Genomic DNA, 17,114 nt, shown 5'->3' on the forward strand with positions numbered 1-17,114 from the left:
GTGTAAAAGTGCCAGCTGACACTGTTTACTTCAGGTGGCATTCAAGACCACAAAAGCAGAAAAGGGGCTGAGAAGCTCTCTGGGAATCCCTGAAGGTAGATTTGACCTTGGCTTAAAAAGTCAAGCTTGGGGACCTGGTGACCCTGGCATGACTCCCACCTCTGCCAACGCACGCTGGGTTGTATTTCCCCAGGCAAACTCAACTTTATTACTCAGCAACACCCATCTGTGGTTAACACATCTATGTTAAGGGGAATTTCTACAAAATCAGCGATTCTCAAGTGCAGACTACCAGCCGCATGCTTCAGAAACATTTAGGGTACTTGTTAAAATGCAGATTCCGGGCTTTACCCCAGTTCTACTCATCTCATCCTCTGCGAACAAGGCTGGGGAGGGTGTATTTCCAGCAAGTCCTCCAGACTCCAGGCGAACGCACTCAGCCTGGACCCCACATCCCAGGCAGGTGTGGAGACCTGGAGGAACCTTTCTGAACCATGACGCTACAGATCTGCTGAGCAGATCATGATCCCCTTAGAAGTGGCATCCTCAGGGGCAGGCTCCTGCTCAGGGCTGTGTGAGGGTGGGGCTGGGGGTGACCTTGGTTCCGAACTTGCACTTGCAGCCCGGGGAGTAAAGGGCTTTGTAGAAGAGAAGCCCCTTCGCTGCCTTTAGTCCCTTGCATCGCATAAGATAAGCCAGCCTCAGGAAAGGGACGCGTTCTTCCGGGAGGGGGCCGCGTGGCCACACAGCCGCCAGTCCGCGGTGACTCAGCTGCGGCAGGCTGGCGCCCGGGCCCGCGGCTGTGCCGCACGGGAAACAAAGAGCCGCTCCAACGCGCCCTCCGCGGGCCGCGCCGCACCTGCCGGCCTGCCGCGCCCCACCCCCGGAGACCGCCTCGGCAGGCGGCTATGTGGCCCGGCCGCCTGGGCTTTCCGCAGAGGCCCGCGGGCTCTCCCGGCCGCACCCCGTCCCCCGCCCTCCGAGTCGCCCCCTCCTAGCCGGAGAGCAGCCGGAGCCACCGCCCGGGCCCGCGCCTCAAGGCTCTGCGCCTGCGCGTGCTGCTCCCGGCGCCTCGCTCCCCCCAGCGCTGGGCTCCCCGCGCGCCTGGGGACCCCGCGAACTCACCCACCCGAAGCGTTTTCCAGGCGTCCGGAGAGTCGGGGTTCCTGAGGAGTTCCTCTAACCCCGCGTCTTTGTGCAGCCAGTGTCTGTCCAACCGCAGGCATCCAGACTGTCACTGTCCGGGCAGCGGGTCTCCTGGCCTCCCTGATGCTGGTCTCTCCACGCCCCCTGCGTGGCCCTGCTCTGGGAGGGAATGGCAGGTCGCTGGTGGCTTCTACCTGACCCAGCCTCTGGCTTTCCCCTTCCTCCTGCCAGTGGCTCTCAAAGGTTGCTGCCCCGTAGAGTCACCTAGGGAGCTAAAAACAAACGGACAACCCCCCCCCCCATGATACCCAATCCGAACTCCGGGTGTGGGACCCGGTTTGCCAAGTTCCCCCAGGTGATTCCAGTGGCTCAGCCAGGGCTGCGGACCGCGGCCCACGGACCAGGGCTTCTTAAACTTTAATAGGCATTGAAATCACCTGGGATCTTGTTAAAACGCAGGTTTTGATTCAGTAGGTCTGCGGTGGGGCCTGAGAGCCCCCATTTCTAACCAGTTCCCTGGTGTTGCTGAGGCCACGGGTCTGGGGGTACATCTGGGGCTACAAGACACTTCCGTAGACAATCCTTGTCCCTTTACCTTTCTCTTGTGTTGTAATAGAGACGGTGTGGGCTGCAGAGCAGGTGGGCAGGGGCTGGAATCCCACCTTTGCCTCTCTCTAGCTTGGGGAAGTTGGACCTGGGTGTTTAAGTGTGAAACGGGAGTATGATGGTTACCTTGCCAGTTTCTGGCAAGCTTGACATGAGATACTGTCTGAAAGGCCTCTGGCACTCAGTGAGCTCTCAGGGAAGACCAGCTCTGTGAGGATGGCTAAGCTCTCCATTGACCATCACGGCAGAATCAGCTAGGAAATGACAAGTAGAGGAAGAAGTTTTCTAGGCTCACTCTTCCTTGCTCTCTGCTGTTCTAGCAGGACTGCTGGGCTGAAGCCAAAATGCAAATCTGTCCTGGAGTATGGGTGGGGAGCAGAGGGAGGGGGGTGGTTTAGAGGAATGGAGTACATTGACAGTCCCCATGGGAGCCCTGAGGGGGGTAGTGGGTTGCTGGGAGTCCTGAGTCCCCGGGGAACTGCTGGAGACACTGGGGGTAGCAGGAAGAATGACCTGAGCAGCTGGTGAGAGTCACAGAGGCTAGAGAGCAGGGGCCACCAAGTGTCAGGATCCCAGGAGACAGAGACACCGGGAAGGGGACAGACCCAGGGGAGAAGATGATTATACATGGGGAGCTTCCCTTCTTCTCATTGCCCTTCAGAAATGGTGTAGCAGAATGATGTGTGCAGGCTTTCCCCAGAGACTGCCCAAGGTTGTAGCCTGTTACTAGTCATGTGACCTTGGGCACATTGACTTACATTCTCAGCCTCCATTTCTTCATCTGTAAAATGGAGTTATAATCACTTACTCCAAGAATTGTCATGATAAAAAGCAAGACATGCCTGTAGAGTCCTCTGATCAGTGGCTGACACACGGCAAGCCCTCTGAGGTGGTTGGGTATTGTGATTTTTTTTCTCATTGGATAGATGAGTAAACTGAGGCTTGCAGAGTCAAGTTACACCCAGGTCTGTGCTTCCCTTCCTCCATCACATAGGGAGAAAAAAAATCACACAGGAGTTTTCGAAGCTCCCCAGATGGTTCTAAGGGGCAGCAAGCTTTGAGAAGCACTTGTAGAAGGGGAAGGAGGGGAGGAAGCTGAAGGCTGTGGAAGGTAGAAGCCACCCGCGACTTTCCGTTCCCTCCCCAAATTCTTGAGTTCCCATTAGATCAAACACCCTTTTAAAACCAACTTTATGACTTGATAAAGGGCCCACCACACTTGCTTGTGGTGGGCTCCAGCCCAAATATGTCTCCTATGGTAGCCTAGCAAAAGGGTTGGAAGTCAGAGGCTCTGGATGAAAGCTTCGGGCCTCCTTTGGGATGTGTGGCCCCGTGCAGTGACATTGTCCTTGTCCCAAGATGCGTGAATGCTTTCCTAGGGCCTGCCCGAATGCAAGGCACACTTAGGATGTCCTCTCCTTAACTCACAGGATGTTGAAAGACTGCACTTTCTTTTAAAGCACCGGGCTCTGATGTAGCTCCAATGGGTAGCTCAGTAGGCAGGATCTTTGAAAACAAGCTTTCTTCTCTACAGAGCCCGTAGGCTTTGAGCAGGCAAGGAGCCCGGAGCTGAGAAGTGGGGCGCCTACGGTTCGCTCTGAGCACTGCTGGCACTGTGTTCCCTGCATTGTTCTGTGATCATTGCTTTTCACGGCCTCTCCTAGACAGTCAGCTCTGTGAAGGCCAAGAACTGTGTCCCACTCCACCTCAAGCTTCTATCACCAGCAAAAGGCCTGCCACCTAACCAGTGCTTGCTAAGCGCTCATTACCAATACAAGAATAACTGAGCTGCAGGAACTGGGGCGGGCACCTCACTTCTGTTTTCTCCTGGACCTCCATTATTTCATGCATAAAATGGGGTTGGGTCTCTTGGGTTCCCTCTGGCTCTAATAGTCACTAAGCTTGAATTATTCTTCATCTAGTCATAATCTACTTCATTTTTCCTTCCTGGGTGCATATTTCTACTTTGGACCTTGAATTTTTTGTTTGCTCCTTACTCAGTTGAGTGGATGAGCTTTATAAAATGTGTGCAAATGTCCTGCTAGTTAAGGCCAGAAATTCCTTTATTTTCTCACTAAATTCTTCTTGGTGAGGCTGGCCATCTGTTTTTGTGAGAGGCACACTGGGCTGATCATTCTGGGCTGATGGAGGTGGTTTTCTCCTCCCTGATCGTCTTGGCAGCTTCTGCAACATCTTTGGACACATCAGTTCTGTGGCCTTGGGAGGGCAAACACCCCCGGTCACCTTGCCTTAGCTGGGATTCCCTCTTGGCAAAGAGATTATGCAGCCTGGCCCAGATTACAGGAGGTGCCACTGAAGCGTGATGTGGGCAGTGGACTCAGCTGGTCACACAGGCCCACAGAACACCATCCCCCATGGAAACAGATGAAGGACATCACCCCCATTCCCTTTAAAATGCCTTCAAAATTTACCTCTTCTGGCTGAAAGAGTCAACAGAGAACGTAGATTCTAGAGGGAAACTTTTCCCTTCCAGGAAAGCTGCCAGGGTGAGGTTTTCTCTGATATTGGTCTAAGCCTTAGGTATCTGCCACTGGCAAGTAACCATGAGTGCTACAGGTGCTGCTCCTTTCATCAAGAGGTAGAGTTAATTCCCTTCCCCCATGAATCTGTGTGGGCACCGGGACTGGCTTTGACCAACAGAAGGAGACAGAAGGGATGCTGTTCTGGTTCTGGGCTGAAGCCTGGCGTTCTCTGAGCCTGAGTCATGAGGTAGTGTCCAGACTATCCTGCTGGGCAGGGAGCCAGCAGCCAGCCTTGAGGCCCCGAGGGCATCTGGTCGACCAGGCTGACACCACACGGAACAGTCTTGACACAGCACAGCAGAGCTCTGCCTGAAGTCCTGGCCCGTGGAATCGGGCACAATAAAATAGTGTTGTGGCTTAAGCTGCTCGGTTTTAGGGTGGTTTTTCACATAACAATAGGTAACTGAAGCATCATACCAATTTCTTCATGTGCAAAATGGTGGGTCTGCTCCATCTTTGAGACTAAGTCAATGCCTCCATAACTAGTATCAGACTCTCTCGCTGTAAATAAGGCTTTTGCTATCTGGTGTCCAAACAAGGGTTTGGAATCAGAAAAAGTGCCCCTGAGTCCTAGAGACCTCCAGCACTGATGCAACTGACACTCATGAAGAAAAACAGAGGAAGGTACCATCTAAGAGCATTGGTTTCAAAGTGGGGCTCCCTGGCTTTGAATTCCAGTTTTGCCACTTTCTGGCCATCCCATGTGGGACAAGTTTCTTTCCCCAAGTCTCACTCTCCTCATCTGTAAAATGGGGATAAGGACAGTGCCTACTTATAGGATTAATGGGAGGATTGGCTAAAATATTGTCCACCTGTCGCTTAACATGATGCCTGGAATGTACCGAATGAATACCATGACTGCCAAGAAGGTATTCAATAAACGGTAGCGTTCCCTTTGTTGGCTTCTATAGTATTTTTGGTTTTTCTATCTGTCCACAGAGGGAGGGTAAACTAACCAAAACATGATAACCTAAACTTGCCCCGGCCAATAAGAAAATAAATTTACACATTACCAGGGGCACTCCTAGCATTGCTGCCTATTTTCTTTGTAGGTTAAAAGAGAATTCAAATGACTTCTTCTGCATTAAAGAAAAAACAATACAGACTGCAGAGGAAAGGCAGAGGGAAAAAGCTGAACAATGATTTGCCTTCATGTCTAAAAAGATATTTATGACCAGAGGAAGGATGGACAAAAAGGAGTAAAAAATTAATTTGTGGCTTTGTCAAAACCAAGCACAAGAAAGCGGCACATTGGTTAACACATTTTTAGAGAAAAACAACAGTGGAACAAGGGAAATCAAAACCTAACCTTCAACCATCTGCCACAGATGATTTTGAGCTCCCTACCAGAATCTCATTAGCATCTTCTAAGAGGCTGGTTGTGCCGCCAGCAAAACAGTGGTGGAGAAAGGGCCACTCCCCCACAGGGCTCACCGTCCACCTGAGCCTGCTCTGCTCTGGCTACTGCTCTGCTCTGGCTCCCACTGCAGCAGGGAGAGGTGGCCAGGCAGAAACTCCGACCTCTCTCCCAACTCCCTTCATCTTGCTCAGGAATTCCCCAGGCAGACAAAAGCTCTGCTTCAGCAAGGAGAGAGTTACCCTTTAAAAACTCAGCTCCAGGCAGCAAGAACAAGGAGGAGGAGTGATTGGCCTAGCGAAGACAAGAATAACACCAAAAACCCACATTTGCTTCGAGTTCTGGGCCTCCTGGGTCTCCTCTCTCCTGGCTACAATTTCAAGTGCTACATTTTCTTGAGCTTTTAAAACCTAGGCCTGCCAACCCCCCCCCCCTCATTCTTCCAACTCCTTCCAACTTCTTATTCTTCCCACCTTGCTTCCCAAAGGAAAGCAAGACAATGTAAGACTTGTTCTCAAGTGGCTTTCACCAACTCGGGAGCTGTGAAAAGAATTTAGAACTTCGAGATGAAAATCTCGCCGGAGGAAAGGGGGCCAAATCCAGATGATTCCTCAAGAGGTTTTAAGGAATTCTGATATTTTCTGCCATTTCTTTAAATCTTCCTTTCTGGAGAAAGGGGGGAAGATGGAGCCTGTGTGAGTGAGTGTGTGTGTGTGTGTGTGTGTGTACATACATATATACACAGATACACATGAGCACACACATATATACACATATGAATGAAGCAAAAATATCACCCAGTGATCTACTCTCTCCAGGAAGACTGGAAACCAGAAGATTCTGGAAATCTGCTAAATCTTTCAGGGACCCATAAGTTACCTGGACTTTTAACTGAGGCAAGAACTGTAGGAACCCAAGTCCAAAAGGCTGCTTTGTTTCCATCCAGTAGGATTTCAATCTGGAGTCACCCGACTCCTTTGCCCCAGTCTCCTTGTCTAGAGATGTCCTAGGTCCTTAACCAAAGCTTTGTCTGTTAAGGATCCTCTTGTCTCCAAACACTCTGCCCACAGTAGTGGAAGGCTCCTTTCTTATGGGGATCCCCCAAAGACTCCAGAGTTCAGGGTAGGTTTATAGGGCAGGTGGTAAACTAAAAATAGACCACATACACTCTAAGTCACGAGTCAGTGTGTTTAATGCCATAAGGCCTCGGACTAGAACTTTCAAACTTCTAGGTTCATCATTCATGAAAGTAAATGACAACACTGAATTACTTTAGGAGAGTCTCAACCAAGGCTATGAAACTTGGTTTCACAGCATGAGTGGAACATAACAGGAATTAGTCCTTTATGATTGTGAGGAATTCCAAATAGCTTAAGCAAACAGAGGGAATGTATTGACTCCCCCGCCCGAGCCAGGGAGAAAGCTGCAAAAGTTGTCTCTCTATGGGTTTTGTTCTCTCCTAAGGGCTGATGGGCAAAGGGAGGTCTGTAGGCAGACAGCTCCATGCTTATGTCATCGCCACTCAGCATCTCCTGAGGAAAGAAAGTCGATCCTCCCAATATCTGTAAAGCCACAGGACATTTTTCTGGTCGGTATGTCTGGAATCAGGCATCTACCCTTTTGGCAAACACTGAGGACAGGGGCATGGAATCTACGAGTGACACGGGATGAGGGAAGGGATAGGAACTTCAAGGAAGGAAGGGCGGTCATTACCAAGAGCGGGGGGGGGGGGGGGGCAAGGGACACTGTCCTTACACACAAAAACACAAGTGTTTGTCCCACGTGCATAAAATACATTCAATAGTCACTCCATCTTTCTCTTCTCTTGCCTTCAGGCTCAGCTTTTTAGAGCCTAGGTGCTAACTGGAGGAATCCTGAGTCATGGCTCTGATGCATGTTTTCCCACACGACCAAGCAATTCTCTGATTCTCGGGCGGACCCTGAGTGGGTGCCTACAATTCAGCTCAGTTTCTGACACTACCCAGAGATAGCATCAGCTCCCACAGGTGAAAGGCTCCCTCCCACAAGACTGCCCCCTCTTCAGATGTCACCTGCTAGTTCAGTTTGTCCCCTGTACTCCTCACCAGCTATAAATTGGGGGTTCCCACAAAGCCCTCTTTGGGTTTGATTAATCTGCCCCAGTGGCTCAAGGACTCAGAGAAACATTTATGTACATTTACCAGTTAATTATAAAGGACATAAATGAACAGCCAGCTAAGAGGTCCATAGGGTGATGTCTGGAAGGGTCTGGAGCACGGGAGCTTCTGTCCCCATGGAACCAGGGTACGCCACCCTCCCGGCACACAGACGTGTTTACCAACCAGAAGCTCATCAAGAGTCTTGTCATTCAAGAGCCTGTACGGAGTTTAATTAGCCGTCTCTCACACCCACCTCCCTCTCTTTCCCATAGGTCATGAGTGAGCCTGAAAATTCAAGCATCTAATCCCTGGGCCTTACTGGTGACCAGCCTCCTCCTGAGGAAATCTAGCAGCCCCAAGCTAAGTCACCTCATTAGCATAAACTCAGGTACCCTCCAAAGGGGCCCACTATGAATGCCAAAAGATATTCCTGTCACTCAGGAAATTCCAAGAGTTTTAAGATCTTTATGCCAGCAACTGAGGACAAAGACCAAATAGATTTTTTGCACCAAACATGGCTAGACATCAAAGAGCAGAACAGACTGCATTAAGCAGGGGTCCTGCATATCCTTCTGTACATTTTGGGGGCTCAGGAGTCCCTGTGTCCTCTGCCTGCCCTCCCAGTGTCCGTGGCTGACCTGATTCCCCAGGTGACGCAGCTCACTTGCACCAGGGAGAGGACGCAAGTTCATGGGCCCCTTGGGCCTGTTGTGGGAACAATAAGGAGAAGGCTGACCTACCCTCCTCACACCCAGCCTGACATGTCCCTGGCGGTGGCTCCTAGAGCCAGCTCCCCTGGCCATGCAGATTCGGAACTTTGAACCTGTTCTGGCCTCTGAGGCCTGCTTGTGCTTAGCCTGTGGCTCATGGAATGATGCGAGCTAACATCACTGTGTGCCAACCGTTGTTATAAGCACTTTTGTTATATTCTTTGATCTGATATTCACACTGCCCTATGTGGTATGCATACGGTTGTCCCTTCCTTACAGATGAGGTAACAGGGCCACTGAGAGGCTAAATAATTCCCTTTAGGTCACAAGGCATCCAAGTAGCAGAATTGAGAAACCGCAGGTATTAAAGGGGCGTGGCTACGCACACAGAGTCTGAAATGAGACTTATCATACCTTGTGCCTTGGGCAATTTGCTTAGCTTTTCTGAGCCTCAGTTTCCTCGTGGTAAAATGGAACTTGAAATTCTCAGTATATTCCGACTTTTCCTCAGTCCCTTTCTTGGCCTGTACTCTCGTCCTAGGTGCTCCCGTTCAGACTTGGACTTTCTATGTGCTGACGATGGCCAAAGTTAGATCTTCAGGCTCGTGATTTCCCCCCGAACTCCTGCCTCTTGAACATTTCCAGTTGAATTTTTGCATCTCACATTTAGCAAAATGGAACTCTTGCTTTTCCTCTCCAATTCTCCGCTGCTGGCCGCTCCCCACCCCCCCATAAGCCCAGCCCTCCTGGTCTCAGTGTATGGTACCTCCCTCTACTCAGCAGCTCAGGCTAAGAACGTAGAATCTAAATTGCATTCTTCTTTTTGCTCACCCCACAATCAATCTTTCTTTAAGTCTTATTGGCTCAACCTCCAAAATATACCCTGAATTCTGGTCATTTTCCCAGTTTCCACGGTCACGGATGGAGTTTCGGCTCAGAACCTCAGCCTGGATCAAACGGCCTTCTAGCTAATGAATCTCCCTTAGTCCATCCCTGTGAATTAGATCATTTTCACGACCCCGCTGACAGCCCACCCACGATTTCCCACTGCTGCAGGATAAGCCTCTAGACTCATTTCCGTGGTCTATCCAGTCCTACTTAACCTGGGCCCTGCTTCCACCTCCAGACCGTACTACCTGCTCTTCCCTCCTGGTTCTGTGACAGCAGGTCGTTCACCTATTTTGGTCACATGCTCCATTTCCAGGGCCTAGAACAGTGCCGGCAACATAAAAGCAGCTTAATATGTATTTACTTGTTGGATGAATGAATGAACTGCATGGGGGGCCTCATGCGCCTTCTCTCGCTCCCTCAAACCCACCGTGCTTTTTCCTGTCTCAGGGCAGTTGTATTTGCTCTTCCTTCTCTGCTTCCAGCACTATTCCTCAAGCTCTGCATGGCCACACCCACCCCATCTTTCAGATGTGGACTGAGATGCAGCTCCTCAAAGAGACTTTTCCTGATAGTACAGCAGAAGCAGCTCCTACTCCCTAGGGCGCTATCCTTTACCCTATTTTCCAAGCCCCTGAAGTTACCTTGTTTATTTCAGTCCTATTGCCTGACTCTACCCTCCCCCTTTCCGCCCAACTCCCAGAAGGAGTCTTGAGGACAGAGACCTTGTCTGTCTATTCTTTGCTATATCCCAGCTTCTAGAACAGTGCTTGGCACATAGTAAGAGCTCAGTAAGCGTGGTGAGCTGACCGATGAACACTTACGGTTATGAGGAATAAACACATCAAAACCAACTCTTCAGAAAGCTGAAAGTTTCTAATAAAGTGAAGCACCCCCTTAGAAGGAACAGCAATCCTACCCCTAGGTATAGACTCCAGAGAAATGAGCACCTACATCCAGAGATTGCCTTGGACAAAAATGCTCAGAGCAGCTTTATTCATCATAGTCAAAACCCGGAAATAAACCAAATGTCCATCAAGAAGGGAACTGACAAATTGTGGCCTATTTATACAATGGAATAAGAAGGGCTTAACATAACTGAATCTCACAGACGACGTGTTGCTCAAAAGAAGCCACACACAAAAAGGACATACTGTGTGATTCTATTTATACGAAATTCAAGAATAGAGAACACTAATCCTAGCTGTGCCCGGTGACCCCTTTCCAGGGCTACTCGTGGGCTGAGCGGTGAGCACAGCCTTTGTGCTAAGCCGGAAGTGAGACAAACCCCCTTCGGAGGGGAAGGATTTGCATTAACAAATGGCGGAGGGGTCAGTGCGGATACTGGGGGTGGAAAGAATGTCGATGGCCTGGGTAATTTTGGAAAGCTATGTGCAAGGCTGCCCTGGTCCACAAAGGTTTGTGGAACAGCTGGAAAAACACAGAACTTTCAAAGAACACCAAAGAGGATGCTGTGGCTTCACGCAGGAATCGGATCTCAAAGCGCACGGAGAGTGCGACCCTACCGGCGGCGGCCGCCCCGGCGGCGGCGGCAGGCAGGTGGGAGAGACCTGGAGGCTGGGGGGAGGGGAGCAGCGGATCTTCTTCCTGTTCCCTGGGCCCTTGCCTCCAGGGCTGCGCGGGTGAAGGTGTTCTTCGGTCTAGTGGGGGAGCAAAGCCCCTTTGGGGGGTCCCTTTCACTTCATCTGAAACTACGCAAAGCGTGAACAAAACAGGAAGAGAATGGTTTTGTAATCCGCAACTACTTAATACGCAGGGAGGTATCTACTTAATAACCAAGAAATCAAGCTTTCCTTTATAAGAACAGCCCCCAGAGGCAGCGCACACAATGGCAGAGGCACTCCGCCCCCCCCCCCCCCCCCCCCCCGCACCCCTGCATCCACATTGCAGCCACGTCCCCATCGTCCATCTGTCCTTTTTGCAGCAATGCCTTCCTTGGGCTGGGAAACAGCCATCGAAATGAACAGCTCAGCGTGTCACCCAGAACCTTGTGAAACCTGAAGGACAGCTGAATTCAGAAAACGTGACAGGTAGGGCCGCGGAGATAAAGCACAGCCTCCGGAACCCTTGGGGATGCAGACAGCCCCTCCCCCCACACCCCGCCGGGGCTGTTTGGTTCTGTTGGTAATTACGTTAATTATGCACAGGTATTTAGTGTGGTTTCTCTCTTCATATACACTTTACCCAAACTGATTGAAAAAATTCTCCACCTTCTGGAAGGAACGTTGGGAATGTGTTTTCCTGTTCTCAGTGATGTCCAGTTTAGAAAAGGGAATTTGGTGAGAGCTACTCAGAACAAGGGCATAAGGGCAAGAGAGGCTCCCATGTGTCCTTCTCATCATCTGTCGGTTCAAAAACACGTGCCTTCCCACAAAGAGCTCCTCAGCCCCAAGACAAGCAAGTAAAGGAGGTGAGAGGTCAAATTTGGAGGCCACGGAAACTTGGATTTCAGTTTGAATCGGAATTTTGTGTAGTCAGTAGCTACAGGTGTGAGTTCAAGAGCGTAACCTATGAGCTCAGTATCTGTGGGCGTGACAAGAGTCTGTGAATAAGCAGCGACCAAGCAGCCAAGAGACAGGCCAGGCATCATCCCCTCTAAGCAATAACCTGTCACTTACAGTGGCTCAGAGACCTGAAGGAAACACACCATCAAGCCCGGATCTTATCCTTTAGGGAAAATGGCTGAAGCAAAACATGCTGAATTTTATCAATTCTATGAATTCTATCAAACCAGATAAAGCATAACTAGTTTTAGGTAATTAGATGAGATAGAAGGTTTTTCCCCTGTTCAGTCCTCTTAGACCTCTGAGGGACTTGATGGCTTTCATCCCAAGGGTTTCGGTGTATTGTCAATCAAGATTCCTCGTCATTGGGGTGACTTGGTACACCCCCCCACCCCACCCCCACCCCCCCACCCCACCCCACCCCCACCCCCACCCTCCACAGCAGGTGGGTGATCAGAATAAGGTTGAGCAGGAGACAGACCCAAGCAGGACAGATCCATTGACATGCAGATGCTGAAATAAAGAAGCTTTGTTAATGACTTACTTTTCCTACTGAGATTATTATGGGTGCGTAGACATCTGATGGGGGGGAGGGTAGGAAGAGCTTCCTGTAGGATAGGACCAGGCAGAGAGGAGAAATGATGAGAGTCCGATAAAGACAGCTCTACGCAGTGGTTCTCAGCGTGGGCTGCACGCTGGAGTCACCTCTGACACCACCGAGGGCGGGGGCCAGCCCCAGGAACCTGTATGGAGTCTGTCTGGGTGCAGCCTGGGCCTCCAGACTTTTAAACGCCCTCCGGGTGATTCTCAGGGACAGCCACAGGCTGTGAACTGCTTTCTGGAAAAACCACCTCCCACCCTTGGGGCCTCGATTCAACATCTATCTCCTCCTGGTCCTGGAACCCATCTCGTGCCCTCCGCTATCTGTAACTTTTCCTTTTTTGCTTAATTTAGTTGGAACTGAATTTCTGCCACTAGTGACCCAAAACACTAAACAGAAACAAAACTAAACAAAAACAAAAACTAAACAGACTAATCATTGCTAACACCTACTCAGCATGAGGGACATGCTAGGCAGTTTGAAATGCTTTTCTTCCGTTAACTCATTTAATTTCATCCCTACGTCCCCGGAGTTAGAAAAACCATGATTATCCCTATTTTACAGAGAAGGAAAAGAGACTTCAAATGATGACGTGACCTGCCTGTCCCAGCCTGTAAAAGCAGAGCTGGAATGTGAGCCCAGAAACTTCCTGAACTACCATGCTTCAAGGAAAGGCCAAGAAAGGAGGTACATGCTTTGCCCAAAGCCCAGAAGTGGGGTCTCGAAGCAACCAGAATAGGAATACTTTTTTTTTTAAAGATGTATATATGTATTTATTTATTTGAGAGAAGGCCAGACAGAAAGAGTGCGCATGTGCGTGCAGGAGCAGGGGGGAAGGGCAGAGAGAGAAGCAGACTTCTCTCTGAGCTAGAGCCCTTCTGGGCTCCTGGGGCTCCTGGGGCTCCTGGGTCTTGATCGCAGGACCTGGGGATCATGACCTGAGCTGAAGGCAGAGGCTTAACTATCAAGCCACCCAGTCACCCCAAGAATAGGCATATTTTTATGAGGAAGAAGCTTTTTGGTCATAACAGAAAACTCAGCTTTCACAATTACTTAGCATATCAAAGAATGGAGCCAGAGCAGTTCCAAGCTTGGAATTCACAGGCTCACTTTATGTCATCTCAGATATCCCCTGTCACTCCACCTTTCCGCTCTGTTCTCCTCTGTGCACTGGCCCCTTCCTCAGGCCGACTGTCCTCAAACTAGCCTGTGGTGCAGTCCCCCAGACAGCACCTCTTCACAGGGTGATCCCAGGCAGAGAGATCTACTGCTAAGGCACTGGTGTCTCTTTTTATTGGGTAGAAACACCTTGTGCCAAAGGTCTCCTGTAGGATTCCTCTCAGGCTTCATCCCAGGAAAGGGGAATGAGAACATCAGGGTTTGCTTGGATCTACGGTTCTCAGCGGGGGTGGTGAAGCCCTTTGGAGGAGCCCATCTTCAGTGGTGACTCAGAGCTCTGCCCTGTCACACCTGGAGATCTCAAGGCCAGCGCCAGTGAACACCCGGCGGTGCATGGGTCTGTCCATTCTTGCGAGCAGCATGATTTTTGAGCATCTCACTGAATGTTTTCACAGATGAGGACACTGTTCAGAATGACCTGAGCTAAAAGCTACTTCTCTTTTATCTGTAAACCCAAAGCATTTAAAAAATACCTTGTATTTTCCAGGAAAGCGACTACTGAGTATATCAACGGAATGAATACCCTGCTTGGTTTTGTTCAGAACTTTTGGAAAAGTCGTTCACCGTCGTAGAAAATGGCACGAGCAATGCCCACACCACTCACGGAAGCCGAGTCTCCACACGGCAAAGCTGTGTGGCCCTGCCCTGGGGGCCCCCAGATTCACAAAGTCTCTGGGTCTGCACCCTCCCTCCTGGAACGTCCTTACTTATTTCTTCCAAATATGGTCCTGCTGAGTGCTTGCCTGTTGAAGTACACCTTATTTTATTGTAAGTTATTTTCCTTTTGAATTCTACTTTGCATCTCTGCTCTGGTGGTTGCTTATCCACAAGAGAAATTGATTTCTCCTGGTTCTGGAGGCTAGAAATCCAAGATCAGTGTGCCAGCAGATCAGGTTCTGATGAGGGTGTTGGGACAAAGTGGAGTTCTGGGACTGGCAAAGTGGGGGAGAGGGGTGGGGACAACTGCCAGGCACTGTCTCCTCCTGGGCCCTTTCTGGATAACCAGTGGCTTCCCAGCTTCTGCTGGCTGTGCACCCTGTGGGCTAACGAAATGTCATACAAGGCCCTGGGGTAGCGCCAATTAAAGGGGAGCTGGTCTTTTTGGTGGCTGGGAATGGGAGGCCCAGAGGTAGCTACCCACCTCTCCACCAGTCCCTCGGTCGTGGGGGCTCCCCTGAATATCTGCAGGCCTCTGACGCGGAGTCTCAGAGTGCTATCACTGCCTCAGCCACATCTCTTCCCTCTGGCTCCTCCCTGGGAATCAACCCCATAGAAGCTCTTACTGGGGGACTGGGTCCCCCTTGCCCTACCCCCAGGGGTGCACGCAGGGAAGACTGCTGTATTCACCCAAGAGATAGGAAGGCCCAGGAGTTTGTGTCCTGCTGTGGGCACGACTTGCAGCTTAGGTTCCTTCCAAATCATTCTGCATTTGCAGCTTAAAAGTGAGGGAGGGGGGTGCCTGGGTGGCTCAGTTGTTAAGTGTCTACCTTCGGCTCAGGTCATGATCCCAGGGTCCTGGGATCGAGCCCCATATCAGGCTCCCTGCCCTTCAAGAGGATTGCTTCTCCCTCTCCCATTCCCCCTGCTTGTGTTCCCTCTCTCACTGTGACTCTCTGTCAAATAATAAATACAATCTTAAAAAAAAAAAAAAGGGAGAGCTAGGTGAAGTCACAGTTAAAGAGGCAGAGCATTTAAAACAACAAGCATCCAAATAGGAAAACCTGTCAAAATATTAAAAGCATTAATATTCAGATTAATTTTAATAAAATAGTTTATAATATTATATTATTTTTATTTATAATATATAAATAATGATAATTTATAAAATTTAATTTTATATTATAGAAATACAAATACATTTATAAACATATCAGTAATTAATTAACATTGATTATTAATGAATGAATATAGATATAAATTTATATTTATAAAATATAAGTGATTTATTAATTATTTAGTAATTTAATAAAATATTAATATTAATATTAATTAATATTGAAGCCATTAAAGATTTTATAAAACCAAGCCATAGGCAGATAAGGCCATCAACTTTCCACTCTTTATGGCAAAACACATGGATGTTTTGTTTCCATTCCTACAGGGTGCGGGGTTCAGCATCCCTGCCTGGAGGACTCCAGAAAACCAGGACTCTTTAGCTCAGAGGTGGTTTATGTTTCCTGCAGAGCCAGGGGCCTAGGACCATTCCAGCTACAGAAGAGGCATGGTGGGCACAGACCCAGGTTTCTGGCGGTACTGGAAACAGAGATGTGGTCCTAGCTCCCATGGGCTACAGCAGCCAGGACTATAAGTCCTGGAGGTGTGGCTGAGGGGCTCAGGACCAGGGCAGGGCCCTCCCTCAGCCTCCTGAACCCCTGAGGCATAGAGACCATAGTACTTGCTTATGACCATCCATTTGAGAAATATTTATTATTTTCTATTCTATGTCAAGTACTGTTCCAAGTGCTCAAGACAGGTACAGCTGAGATTCACCTGGGGTAGGATGGACCTCAGCAAATACCTCTTATAGATGCAGTACTTTTTTTCTTTATGCTTTTCTATATACCAAAGGGACTTGTTGCTTTAAAAATTAGGGAAAAGCCTACTAAAGTAAGTTATTAGAAACTGTTTTAGAATAAATGTCCATGAAGAAAGTAAAAATGTGGAAAGGAAATACCAGGTAATTTCACATCTGTAATAACCATGGACTTTGGACTCCAAAGAGGCCTGAGGAGGTGTGGTCAGGAAATCAACACCAGATGGTTCTAGAGAGTTGCTTCTGAGCTGTTACTATCAAAGAATTCTTAAGAGAAGAACCTTTGCTGTTGGTCAGTCTGGTCAGATTTCATTCACTGACTTGATTATTCATTCAAGAAACCTTTTTTATACTAGATTCTAGGCATACAGAGATGAACGGGCTGACATCCTGTCCTTGAGAATGCCACCTTCCTGTTGCATGCAGCTTTGCCAGCGGTCATGTTAAAGGTGCCAAAGGAGAATCAGGCAAAAAGGTACAGAAAGGACCACAGAGTAAGGCAGGCGCTGTGTCCATTGGGCAGCCATCTTATCTTGTCCTAGAGCACACAGCCTGTTAAGTAGTAGGCATTCAACATACTACTGAACAAATAGTTGTTGGGCAAAACATCACGGATATGGCGACCTGGTCACCTGCGCCTTGAGAGATGTCTTTGCTTACTGCCACAGTTCCACTTGTATTCATTTCTCCCTTGGCAGCGTGAGTAACTTTTAGGTGCCCTCTGACCCACTCCTAACTTCTCTTCACATTTGCTGGATATCCTTGCATGTTCATTTTCCCGCAACGGTCCTTGATTTAATTTCATCCTCCTTCATTTATACCTGCTCTTCCCACATCCTTTTTTGCTATAAAAGACCATGTCTTGTTGTGTCCTCACAAAGATGCAGA

General features: G+C 49.2%; 2 long non-coding RNA genes across 2 annotated transcripts in view; one reads left to right on the plus strand and one right to left on the minus strand.

Moving 5' to 3' along the window:
• The window catches only part of LOC132014208 (uncharacterized), a 39,393-nt gene extending 37,979 nt beyond the window's left edge, over positions 1-1,414 (minus strand). Inside the window, exon 1 of the long non-coding RNA XR_009403241.1 lies at positions 1,130-1,414. This is a non-coding gene — a long non-coding RNA (uncharacterized LOC132014208). The remainder of the gene's footprint in view (positions 1-1,129) is intronic.
• Positions 1,415-11,357: 9,943 nt separating this feature from the next.
• On the plus strand, positions 11,358-14,485 carry LOC132013216 (uncharacterized). The gene is made up of 3 exons (XR_009402922.1): positions 11,358-11,439; positions 13,079-13,201; positions 14,181-14,485. It is a non-coding gene; the product is annotated as an uncharacterized LOC132013216 (long non-coding RNA).
• Positions 14,486-17,114: the final 2,629 nt, after the last annotated feature.

The sequence above is a fragment of the Mustela nigripes genome, chromosome 3 (genome assembly GCF_022355385.1).
Source record: "Mustela nigripes isolate SB6536 chromosome 3, MUSNIG.SB6536, whole genome shotgun sequence".
Classification (NCBI taxonomy): domain Eukaryota; kingdom Metazoa; phylum Chordata; class Mammalia; order Carnivora; family Mustelidae; genus Mustela; species Mustela nigripes.